Below are 11,830 nucleotides of genomic sequence, written 5' to 3'. Positions count from 1 at the left end.
ATGAACAGCTTTAAATGCAATCATTCTCATCTCAAGGATTTGCCTGGCTTTTTAGTTTTTCAAATCTTGTTTCAGAGTACACTGCATTAAAAAAACACAAAATTACCAAGCACTTCTATAACTGTTGTTGAACAAACTGTTTTTATCTGTTGCTAGTGCTTTGCAGACTCCGTAGCACACATGCATAGTGGCTCAGTGGTACAATACCCCATTCCCTCATTGTATTGCACTTCAGAATGTGAAGTTACCCGGCTACAGCTACTAAAGGAGGCACAATGCAGTCTGTAGCATCAGGATGAGTTTGCTGTAGGACTCTTCCCTTGACAGTATCTCCAGATCTGAAGAGTACTGAAGTCTTAGCTGTATCTGTTGAGCTTCTTCTGCAGAAGAGAAGAAATTGGTTGATTTGGAAATGAAGATGGGTGGGTTGTTGTTTATATGAGTGTTGCTACTACTGCTGTCAACATTGACTCGCTGCTCATGTAAAGTTCTGTAACCCTGGAAGTAGAAACAAAGGCAGAACAAAATGGAGCAAGAGACAAACTTACAAAGCTTCTACTACGAATGGTGATGAGGAAGGAATTGTTTCTAATTGGAATGGACAGTGGGATTTTCCCATACAAATTACCATATCTAATTGACTTGTAGCAGTGTGCTTGCTGTGCTTTTTCTGCAGTGGTGTTGCTAGGAAATGTTGCTAGGCAACTACTCAATGACTGAACCGACCTTTAAGATAAATATATGTATTTTTTCCCCATTCTGATGCTGGAGAGCAAGCCTTTGTTTTGTCTTTTGTGCTGGCCTTTGTCTGGATGGTTGGAGCTATTTGGGCACGGGGATTTCTGAAATAATAGTCTGCTTGAGATTTGACAGAGCTGTTCTGTAGGCACGGCCTCTGTATGCAGTGTTTTCAAGAGCTCCATTTCTTCCTTGCAGTGTGAGCAGCAGAAGTTGGCAAATAATGTTTTGAATAATTTATCTGATTTTTGTGATCTTTATTAAATAAATCATTGAAGAAACATTCTTCTCTATTTACCTAGCTGTGCCGGGACAGGCAAGGCACAAGGAGAGCACGCGGTGGCTGTTGGTGCAATCTGACAAACAGGATTTTAAAGACTCTCTCGTTGATTAGGCCTTTGAATAATAAGAGTGGTGGCAAAGCACAGAGCGGCCATTAGGACCTATTGGGAGTGTTTTCTTTTTTACCAGCTGTCTTTTGAAGCAAATGCCTTTGTTTATTACTGTGCTCAAATGAATTATGCTCTTAATTTTTGGAATGCTTTTTCCTGTCTGAAATAAGTTATTGCCTTTTTTTTTTTTTCTCCAGAGGAACAATTTGAATAGGCTAAGCCTCAATAATTTTAGAAGTACCTCTAGTTAGAACTTGCACAAAGCTACAGGGATATTCTGGGTTTTTTCCTTGGCTAAGGCTGAAGTTTCAGAATGCGAAGGCTTAGTAAGTGAGCACTGAGTGCCAGCCTTATACGAGTCCTGTACTTTGTCTGTCACATCCAAGAGCTGATGGAGAAGGACAGCTTCTCTCCACAGGAATGCCTGGACAGGACTGAAGCTGTGGGCATCAGGTGTGCAGTTCCTCTCCAGCACAAAGCAGCAGCAGGAGGATCCTGAAAGCTTCAGGCAGAGCAAGTTTTTGTTGCTAGGAGCCGGATGGTGCTGCCTCCTGAAAACCCTCGAGTAGCACAGTGGGATGCTGAAAGAAGATGGTATAGAAGTCAGGGCAAGGGAAGATGCAACCCCCCATCGCAGGGGCCTCTGAGGACAGAAAACAGTGTTGCTGTCTGCAGGAGAGGCAGGTTTTGCTCGGCTGATGCCCAGCAGCCCTGCCTGCCGCACGCTGCATGGTTCCACTCCTTTCTCCTCTCTGATGTCCAAACAAAACTGTGAACAAGGTTACTTGCTCCCCACATTTAAATCTTTCAGTAACTTCCCAACTCTTCCTGGGCCTGTGTGCAAGCAGGATGCTCTGCTTTCTTTTTTGCTTTTTAAAGGAAGGATGTGTGGACATGGTTCATGAGTGAAGAAAGCCGTTGGAGCACTCCTACCTGTCCAGTGTGACGCTCCTCAATCTCATTGAACATCAGATCTTTTCGTCCAAATATGCTGCCTCCCTCCCCGCATTTGTGCCTTTGCTATGAAGGGACATGATTTCTTGAGTGTTTTGTAGAGGGACCTGGCTGATGCGATGTTTGTTTTGAAGTATGCCCGGATATTCACCACTGTTCAAATTAAAACACATCAGATTTGTTCCAGGCTTTGAGTTAGCTGATACAGATTTCCTGGCGCCTGCCTCTGCTGTGCTGGTTGCCAAGTAGGGTGTTCTCAGATTCTGCTTTTTCAGCCATTCAACCAGTCTGTCTCTAGGTATGAAAGAAACAGACTCTTCCTGATGGAGCTTTATCAATCCTTTGCGCAATGTCTATTATGGTAGAGGGATTTGTTTTCTCTTGTTGCAGCTAGCTTGGAGGATCTGTGTCTGAGCACAACAGTGAAAATGAGAATGAGAGTGCCAGGGAGGAGAGTCGTGCAATGAGTACTTCCACAATAATTTCTGAAAGAAGGCAGCTTTTAAAGCATTTAGGGCATTCATACTACATGTAGCAAGGGTTCGGGGTGATTAGCATGGAATTGAATTTTGTGTTAATCAGTCTAAGGCAGTGGTAGAGAGCAGGACTAGCGCATGATTAAATTCCATCCCATCCCCTCAATAACAAGGGAACTTCAGCCCAAAGCAGGACTCTTGCTCCTGTGTGGTTATGGGAAGGAATCAACGTAATGAGTGGCCTTTGTAAGGGAGCAGAAGTCAGATTCTGTGAGACAGTCTAGGGATTTAATGACAGTGAGGCAGAGGCTGGCCTATTAGCATTTGCTTTTCTCTTACTATGTGCTCTTTCCTTAGGAACAACAGTTGTTTTAAATTCAGCCAGAACTGAAATACTGGTGGACCAGATATTTTGTAGACATTCTAATATCAAAGTTTTCAATATAATCAGGTTTGGCCACCCTCTGATTACCAAGACACTGAATATAGTCTTCCATCTGAATGTCCAGATAGACTTCTCTTACTTCTTGTTTGGAGAAAGCATGGTGGATGGTTGGAATGCCTTGCAGAGGCTGAAGGCTTGAGTTGCTTGTAGAATGTCAAGTCTGCTGATACTGACTCACAGACTCAGTGTAAGTTTAATCGCAGTGACAGTAGGGGAAATGACTGAACTCTTTTAAAACTTAACTTCTGGAGGAGAAATGTCTTTGTTACCCTTCAGCTATAGATTGCCAGCGAGTTGTTAATGCTTTAGCAAGGTTTAAAACCCAACCACACAAAACAGTGGAAACACAACTCTTTTCAGGTTTTGATTCTGTACACATCTAATACATATACATGACTGTGTATTTGTTTTTACAGCTTTAAGCAGGCACTTTGACATTCCTTAGTCCTTCCTGCAGTCTGCTGTCCTCTAAAATAACGTGCTGTTAGAGAAATAACTTTTAATTGAAAAACATCAAAAATGAACAGGTTATATAGCTGGGGGAAGGATTCCAAATTCTGCAGCTTGCCACAGTCTACCACAGCTTTCAGAATGTATTGATTTCACAGCACTAAACAGTATATGTGGTGTCAGGCCATAGATGGAGAACATGTAGAATGAATAATTTACCACCCAGAGAGAGTGAGCCTGTCTACAGGAATAATAAGAAAAACAGCTTTGTGAACTGAGACTCTGATCTCAAAGCTGAGAGCTTTCTTGGAAGTGGAAGCATCTGATGTTGAAAGACCTCTGGAGGGTGAGGTTTGTATGTGAGAGATTCTACACAGCGAGCAAGGAGAAATGCAGCTCTCTCATCTCATGGTTTCACTTCTCTCTGTGGAAAGATGAGATGCTCTGCAGATGCATCTTTGACCTGGACAAGGTTTCACGTTCTCCTCCTTGGAGAAGGCAGGCAGGGTTAAGGTTCGAACATTCACACTTCTCCTGGTCCTGGCAGCTGGGCTGCAAGGGAGATGGGTTCCTTGCACATCAAAGGGAAATGCCCTGCTGCAAAGGCTGCCCTTTGGTTTAACTCCTTCAGGTTTTTGGGTACAGGTTTGTTGCCACAAATGCTAAGATGACTGTTAAGGAATTTGCTCTTGTTTTCTGCTGAGTTAAGTGATGAATCTATCTGGAGTAGTGGGTTACCTAGCACACCTAGTCAGACCTGGGCATCATTTCACCAAAAAAAAAGACAATGAACTTTTTTCAGTAGTGTGGAAATGCTAAAATTTGGTACTCACACAAAGCTTCAGCAGCAGAGATGCTGTTCTGTGAAGGTGCTCAGATTGTTAGCAAGGCCACTTCCTGCGAGAGGCTGCTGACCGTTTTCACCTGCTAATTTAATTGGTATTAAATTAATTAAACAAAGGCAGTTCCTCTGCCCTCCTCCTTCAGCTGAAGCACACATACACTCCACCTCCCCGCAGCATTCTTCCCTTTTTATTATAGGAGAGGACAAAAAGAATAGAAATAAGGCAAGTATTAACTGCTAACAATTAACACTTCAAGCAAACCGGGAAGCTTTCAGTTGGTGTGATAAGTGAAGAAGGAAAGCAGAAGCTGACAAAGCACAAAATGGAGAGTATTTTTCTGCAAATGAACTAGGTATGGAAAAATATCTGGCAGTAAAATGTTATTCCTTCTCTCTCATCTTCTGTATCTTTAACCTTTGCTTAGATTTATGCAAAACAAACTGTGATTCAGAAAGTATTGTTCCTTAGTGGTCAAGCTACCAAAATTGAGCAATCTGTGGATGTGGGCCTGTGCCCTGCTTCACTGTTGTTCAGTGACCTACACATGTGCTTGTGGAAGTAATGCTTCCTATTTATTTCTACGGGCACTGCAACAGGTAGAGCGCAACAGTGCTATTTGATAGAGCAAATTCTCAGCTACGAAACACTTTTTCAACGATCACCACCATAGGCTGTGCTTTTTCACCAGCCATGAACAAGAACCTACGTGCCACGCTCATAAAAATCTTCATGACTATCTGGAATGCAGCTTGTCTTTCACATCACGCACCACCCACCCCTCGCTGTGCTCACATCCTCTGTTTGGTCTCCATAAATGTTCAGCAAGCATCACTGAATGTCTGTGTGTACCATTTTTTTTTTCCTGCATGGAGGAATTGAGTTCCACACCTTTGCTTCATATGTTTTCAGACACCATTTTGTCGAACCACCCCTTGGCTGTTATCTGTTACGCAGCAAGGAAATGTAATGGGATATTGGCAGAAAGGTTCTACCTCTACTGCCATACCACCATCTGCCTCCAATGTTGTGAGTCAACAAAATAAAATAGGAGATGTTCTTTTTGGAGCAGCCATTGCAGTTTCCTGTCCCTGGGCCCCTCTCTGTAAAAGGGAATGACTTTGTGTCAATTCAGATACGGATCTTAAGGAAATTGATAGAAAGAGATTTCCAAAACTAAGCAGGCTATATTGGAATCCCTGGGTAGGAACCTAGTACAGCTTTTATCAGTAACCACAATTACTCACACACGACTTTTTTGAAAGGCAGGCAAATGAAATGTGTGCTGTGAAACGCTCTGGGATGCTTAGAAGTGCTAATGGTGTTAGCTTCACTGGTTGATTCAGTTTGGAGTTTTTCAGAATTAATCCTGCTGCCATAGTTTACCTTGACTTGTGTTTTGTTTGAAGCTAAACGTTATTTGCCAGAACATCAAAGCACAGATTCTTCATTACAGTTATTATGATTGGTGTAAAAACAGAGTTCAATGTTCTCCTAGCTCTAATTGAAGTAAACCTTCAGCAAATTGGAGCTCTGAGTTCTTGTAGCATCAAGAACTGAAGAGGCCTTTGATAATGAACTCGTGCAAGCTGCGAAGGACAGCAGTGCAGATGACACCATACTACTTGCTTGCTGGCCTGTGAGCAGGTAACTTGCAGGCAGAAGAAAATGAGTACCTAATTGAACAGTTATTGTTCTTAGTCTGTGCCCATTGCCTCCTTGCACCTTGCAGAGGCTTGTAAAATCCCTACAGAAGTGGTATTGTACTGTTTGAAAAAGTTGGTGCTAATTCTACTGCTGCTTGAGAACGTGACCTTGCTATGAAAGGGTCTAAATGTTTTCAAGCCATTGCCAGAAGTGAAGAAAGCTCTTTTCTATAATGGCTGCAGATTTTTAAATAGAGTCAAAGGTATTGCCAGTACTTGCTGGATAAACGTGTGGAGCAGTACTTCACTTTCTGAATCTCCTTACGTTATAACAGTGGTAAGCATGCAGCATAATATAAAGGCAGATTATGAGTGTTGAATCTGGAGAGCTGTGTGGGTGTGTTGGTGCAAGTCCTAAGAGCCTCATGTTGTGTCTTTTCAGCAAGGAGAGTCCTGGCTGATGCAGCAAGAATGGGTTTGAGAAGATTATTCTTAAAGCACAGTCCTGTGAAGTGCTATCGTGTGTCAGGGATGTCACGTTTTGCTGTTTCCCCATCACTTCAGAAATCCTTTCTTTCTGGAGAACTTCACTTTCCTTGCTTTTCTGAGCCAGTTCTTCTGTTTTTGAAAGCAAACCTGGAATAAGTAGTTTCACTTCAAGTTTTATTAATATATTACTTTCTTTGGTGACCTAGAAAGAATGCGAGTCTTCCCCCATCTTTGGAGGAGAAGTGATGAGGAGAAAGTAGGAGGGGACCCACATCTGACTTAAATCTGCTGAGTTGTGAAGAGAGTGCTTTGCTGTAGAGACAGCTGTGTGGGAGGGGATGCAAGTTGGGAAGGCTGTGCTGATAGCTTTAATCCTCATCTTCTTGGGCTGTAAACATGTTCAGTTATTCTAAGTTCAGCCCCAGTTTTGTTTCAATACTAGCTCTGCAGACCTGCTGCTCAGTTCAGCCCTTTCCATCTTCTTTCCCTCTTCCAATACTTTCAGTGTCCGTGCAAATCCTGGATGTTCACCCCTTGACGCTCAGCTGTAGAATCTTGTCTGGGATCCCTTTGAAATATGGGAGAGGAGAAGCAATGCTGGGGCAGACCTGTGCAGAGCAACCCACAGAATTCCCATCGCAAGGCTGGCTGTGGCTTCGCTAGCTGGGAGCACTATGGTTGTGCTGTGAGGTTATGGGGCTCTGCTGCCTTTGCTTAGATGTCAAATAGCCAAACCCAGAGCCCCCACATCACTTAGTGGGGCCATGGAGTGCTTACAGCAAAGCACAGCCTTCCCCTCCTTATTCAGCCTCAGACCTGGTGCAGCCTACAGTGCAGCAAGGTCTGTTCTGAAATTAAAGCAGGCCTGCAATGTGTTTAATAGGCTTCATGAGATTAATCCCTCTTGACAAACTGAATTCGTCTAATAGTAAGATGTAGGAGTTAGTAGGCGATTAAATCGGCTTAGTTTCAGGGCAGGGTATTTAATGAGCATATTTGTCTGCTACTGTTTTAATAGCGTTTGATAAAATTATTTCCTGCTCAAAACTTTTTAAATGTGGGAAGCTAGGAAATTTCTTTAATCCTAACCCTGCTATTTAAGAATTCATGAAAGAATATTGGAAAAACGCTGCACAATATATTGCTAACTTCTCTTTCCTTTTTCAGGGAGAAATCTTGTTAGCTAGGACACCAAGTATTCTTTTTTTTTTTTCTGTTAAAAATTAAACAAGGTTTTCTGCACTGAATTGGAGACACTGCTGGTTTTGGAAGTCTGTGCTGAAGCATAGCAAGTATAGTGGTTAAAGCCCAGAATCCGCCTATGAGCCCCCAGCTCCAACATCTGCTCCAGTGTGAACAGAACAAAGGAAACGTAATGGCTGGGAACAATGTGAGGAAGATAGCATTCTTTCTCTTGTGAATAGGATTGTTTGTACCGCAGTCACTACAGTAACATTTGAACGCTTCCCAGAAGTAAATTAAACAAGCTGCTAACATCAGTATTCTCTTATCTACTTCTAAACTGTAAAGAATTCCTCTGGCTCGCACAGTGGCTGTCTTTGTTCCTGCGGCCACACACAGGGTGGCTGCGTATCGCACTGCTGCCAGTCAGGGCTCTTCGGAATGGCCTTTATCTACCTGTTTGCTTTCGATACAGTTGTATGCGGTACTGTGGTGATAAGTGCAGAACAAACACGGGGAGATGCGCAGTGCAGGGAGCAGGCAGGGCCTGGCAGGCTGCTTGGAGGTGAGTCTGCCTGCACCAGCCCCTGACTATTACCTGAGCAGCATTTCCCAAAACGAACCTCAGAGTAATGTAGCCAGAGCTCCTTGTGAGCAGAGGACAAAATGTATGCTAAAAAGCTCCCTGTGTTTTTTATTGAGATGCTTTTATTGAGATTTTATTGAATTGAGATGCTTATGGTTATGTTAGACTGTAAGGGAGAAACTTCAGGAAGTGGAGGAAAATGCTAGCACTGATATCAGCAATTGTTTCCTTCCGACTTCAGGGTTAGAGGTAATCCACTGAAACACAGCAATAACATGCAGATACAGCAGATCAAATTTACCCTTGTTTATAGGCACTACTGAAATGTAAGAAATTGACAGTGCTGTTTCTTGTTGTTGTTTGCTTTCTTTTTAATCCCCAGGGAGAAACATCAATGCCCTGCGTCTTCAGTGTGTAATAATTGATGATGATACATCGTATTTGTTTCCTTGAGTCTGTAGATAAGTATTTTAGGAAGCTTAACTAAGGAAGTTGAGCATTTCTTCTTGTCCACAAGGGAGACCTCGGCCTCTGGAGAAGATGCTTCCTGATTAAAAATTAGAAGTTCTTTGGATGTATTTGGATAATGTTCATTGCACAGACTCTGTGACTTGCTTATGAATGAGCATGAAAATTAATCTCCTTAAGAGGATATATAGATTAGGGGAAGCTTGAGATTATTATATCCTGTTCGAGAACATATCAAGTGAATAGAGCTTAGTATTATTCATCACCATACATTCCTATCTGACATTAGCATAATATACCTGTGTAGAAACTTTAAAATCTATTACTTTATTATTGAAGAGCATTCACATGTTTACTGCAATGCTTCAAACTGTCACTTTTGGCTGTGGTTAAAAATACAAATTAATGATTAATGAATGCAGTTATACTTCTGACTGAAGGCAGCTGAATATATTGCTAATATAGTCTGTTTTATTAATGCATCTCTCTTTGAGAATCATCTTGGGGCAAAGCTCCTCTTTTCAAGGATGCAGCCTCACAAGTGAGCTGTGGATGGAGGAAACACAACACATCTCTGTTTGATAATGAGGGAAGAATGGCTGCTTGGCTCTATGGGTGAACAACAGCTTTGCTCTGGGTTATGTTGAAGATAGACAGATTTATGCTTCTAAGTATGAAAAATCAGCAGAGATAGCCGTGCCTACTTAGCTTCTGTCTTCTCTTGCTCCATTGTTTGTCACTGGTGGTATTGCCAAAAGAACATCCCCAAAATGCCCGGAATTACAGAGGGCTCAAAACGCATTCAGTAAACGTTGAGACTGTCTGGGGTTTTCCCTCATCTTCTCATAAACTAAGTAAATATTAATTGTAACTAAGAGTTTTTGTAGCTGGGATTCTGCAGTTGTTGGGAAAGCAACCTTTAGACAATGTTAGGATCGATTTTCCTTTTCAAAATCATCAACAATATTGGTTGACCTACATAGTCTCTGATTATTATTATTTTATAAATCTAATTTATTGCATAGGCTACAACTTACAGCTTGCACAAAAATAATTCAGTAAGCCTTCAGGAAAAATTACATCAGAAGCAACTTTATTTCTCATAACATTAATAGGCACTTTTGGGGTGTAATTTATTTTTGCGACAATTACTGTAAAGTCTCCTGGAAGATGTATTTCTGTGTAGTTAATGTAATATACATGTATGCAATTTTCTATTTTAGTGCCTATTGATTGCTTCATTTTTCATCTCTATTAGGCTATTCTTATAATTTCCTCCAGGCTTTCAGAAATGGCAGACATCAAGGGAAAATTGTAGTGGCATGTCCTGCGGGAAATGCAAGACAGCAAATAGATGAGAGTTTCAGCAAAAGACCGAGTTCAAGTGCACTTCTTTCATGGGAATTTAAACCGCCTTCCAACCTTTTAGAGATCTGAAAGTATTATGCTGAAGTCACTGTGATTTTACGTATTGTCTGGAAGTTAATTTCTAATTGTGAGTGGAACGTGTGTGTACGAGTAGTGGGTCTGTTCTGTCCTGTTTGGCAGTCCTTAAGTTTGAGAGGTGAAGATTAATGCTTCTCAGTAATCATTTGTGTTGTGGGAAGCTTAGGTTCAACTTATGAGCAATTTAGGGAATTTGCTGTGGAAGTGTTCCTAAAATTTAGACTTGCTGCCTCAGGTGCGCTATGTCGTAAGGCCAGGATACAGGAGAAGGTAAATCTGCTAGTATCCAATACACGTGAGCTATTTTAATTTAAAAGCAAATAAAAATGCCCGCGAATCCTCATAATTAACTGTAATGAATTCTTTTCTCTCTGCTTTCACCTTCCATGGCCTTTCCACAGCAGCAGAGGGGATGGGTTTGGTTTTCAGTTCAGGTGCTGTAATGGTAATTTGGACTTGCAGAAGTGAATTTATCTTCACAGTTCTGAGCAAGATAATTAACTGTTTGTTAATATATCTTGAGTCCCACGGTATACAGCTATTTATAATACAGTCTGAGATAATGTAGTTAATTTGCATTAGCTCGGTGGTGGCAACTGTAACTTTCTGTTGTTTTAATGGTATCTCGTGTTTTTATGATGACTTGGCAATAAAAAAGGTCAGGTAGAGGATTTGGCTGCAATTGGGGAATGCAGGATCAAAGTTAGAGTCAAAAAGCTGCCACCCAGTTCTTTCAGACAGCATTACTCTGCCAACACTGAAGGTGTTGGGTAGGGATGTGGGTGAGATCGTTCCTAACCAAGCTCATATGCAACTCTTGTGAAATCACCGTCCTAAATTAGGTCTCTAGGTAGAATCCATACCTTGGGAGGGAGGTGGAGGGTGAAGGTAGAAGAGAGAAATCCAATCTATTCAGGCCCAGCTCTGCAACTCTGTAAATACTTTCAGTTTTGTAATCAAAAACTGCAGCACCAGAATTGATAAACTGGTTCACCCATGTGAATGTGTGACTTTCAGAGGGGCTCATAAAGGAGTTATTGGATACCCAATTAACATTTTTGGAGTGATTTGCATACCTGGATTCCTTAGCCTGCATTGAAAAACTGGCCACTGGCTCTCAGTATCTTGGAGGGGAAAGAAGCTTCTAGAACAGAAACCTTCAACTGATGTTATTTTTTTTCCCCATGGCATTATCTTCTGTGAAAGCTTCTCTTCCACCTTGCTCATCCATCAGCTCTACAAAATCTCTGACAATGTACTGCCTGCACCATGGCCAGTAAAGGATTTATTATTAGATGTTACAGCTTTTGCAAGTTGTTCCTCAAAGTATTCTTGTCCTGCTGTGTGCTACCTCTGCAGTCAGCCTTGCCAGGGCAGTACACACTACTCTATTTTGGGATACAACTTCAGCTTCTTGAAGCCCCAGTGTAGTCTCCATATGTAAGCCCTGTGCCATCTACAAGGGTCACTTTTTCTGACTGCACTTCAAAGGTTTATGGGATGTTTCTGGACATCCTGTTGAGTTCTTAATGACAAAGGGGATCTTTCACCTGACTGATGCTCCAAGAGGGGCTCTGAATTTTAACACGCAGCACTCCATGGATCAAAATGGATCTACGTGAGCAGGATCCTCAGTGCTGACCAGGACCAAGTCAAGAGTTGGTTTTCTTCTGGTTCGCTAATTAACTACCTTGTGAGGCAGTCATTAGTGATATT

Source organism: Lagopus leucura, unplaced genomic scaffold (genome assembly GCF_019238085.1).
Source record: "Lagopus leucura isolate 7727_CA_CO unplaced genomic scaffold, USGS_WTPT01 Super-Scaffold_100024, whole genome shotgun sequence".
NCBI lineage: Eukaryota > Metazoa > Chordata > Aves > Galliformes > Phasianidae > Lagopus > Lagopus leucura.
This window is presented reverse-complemented; position numbering follows the sequence as displayed.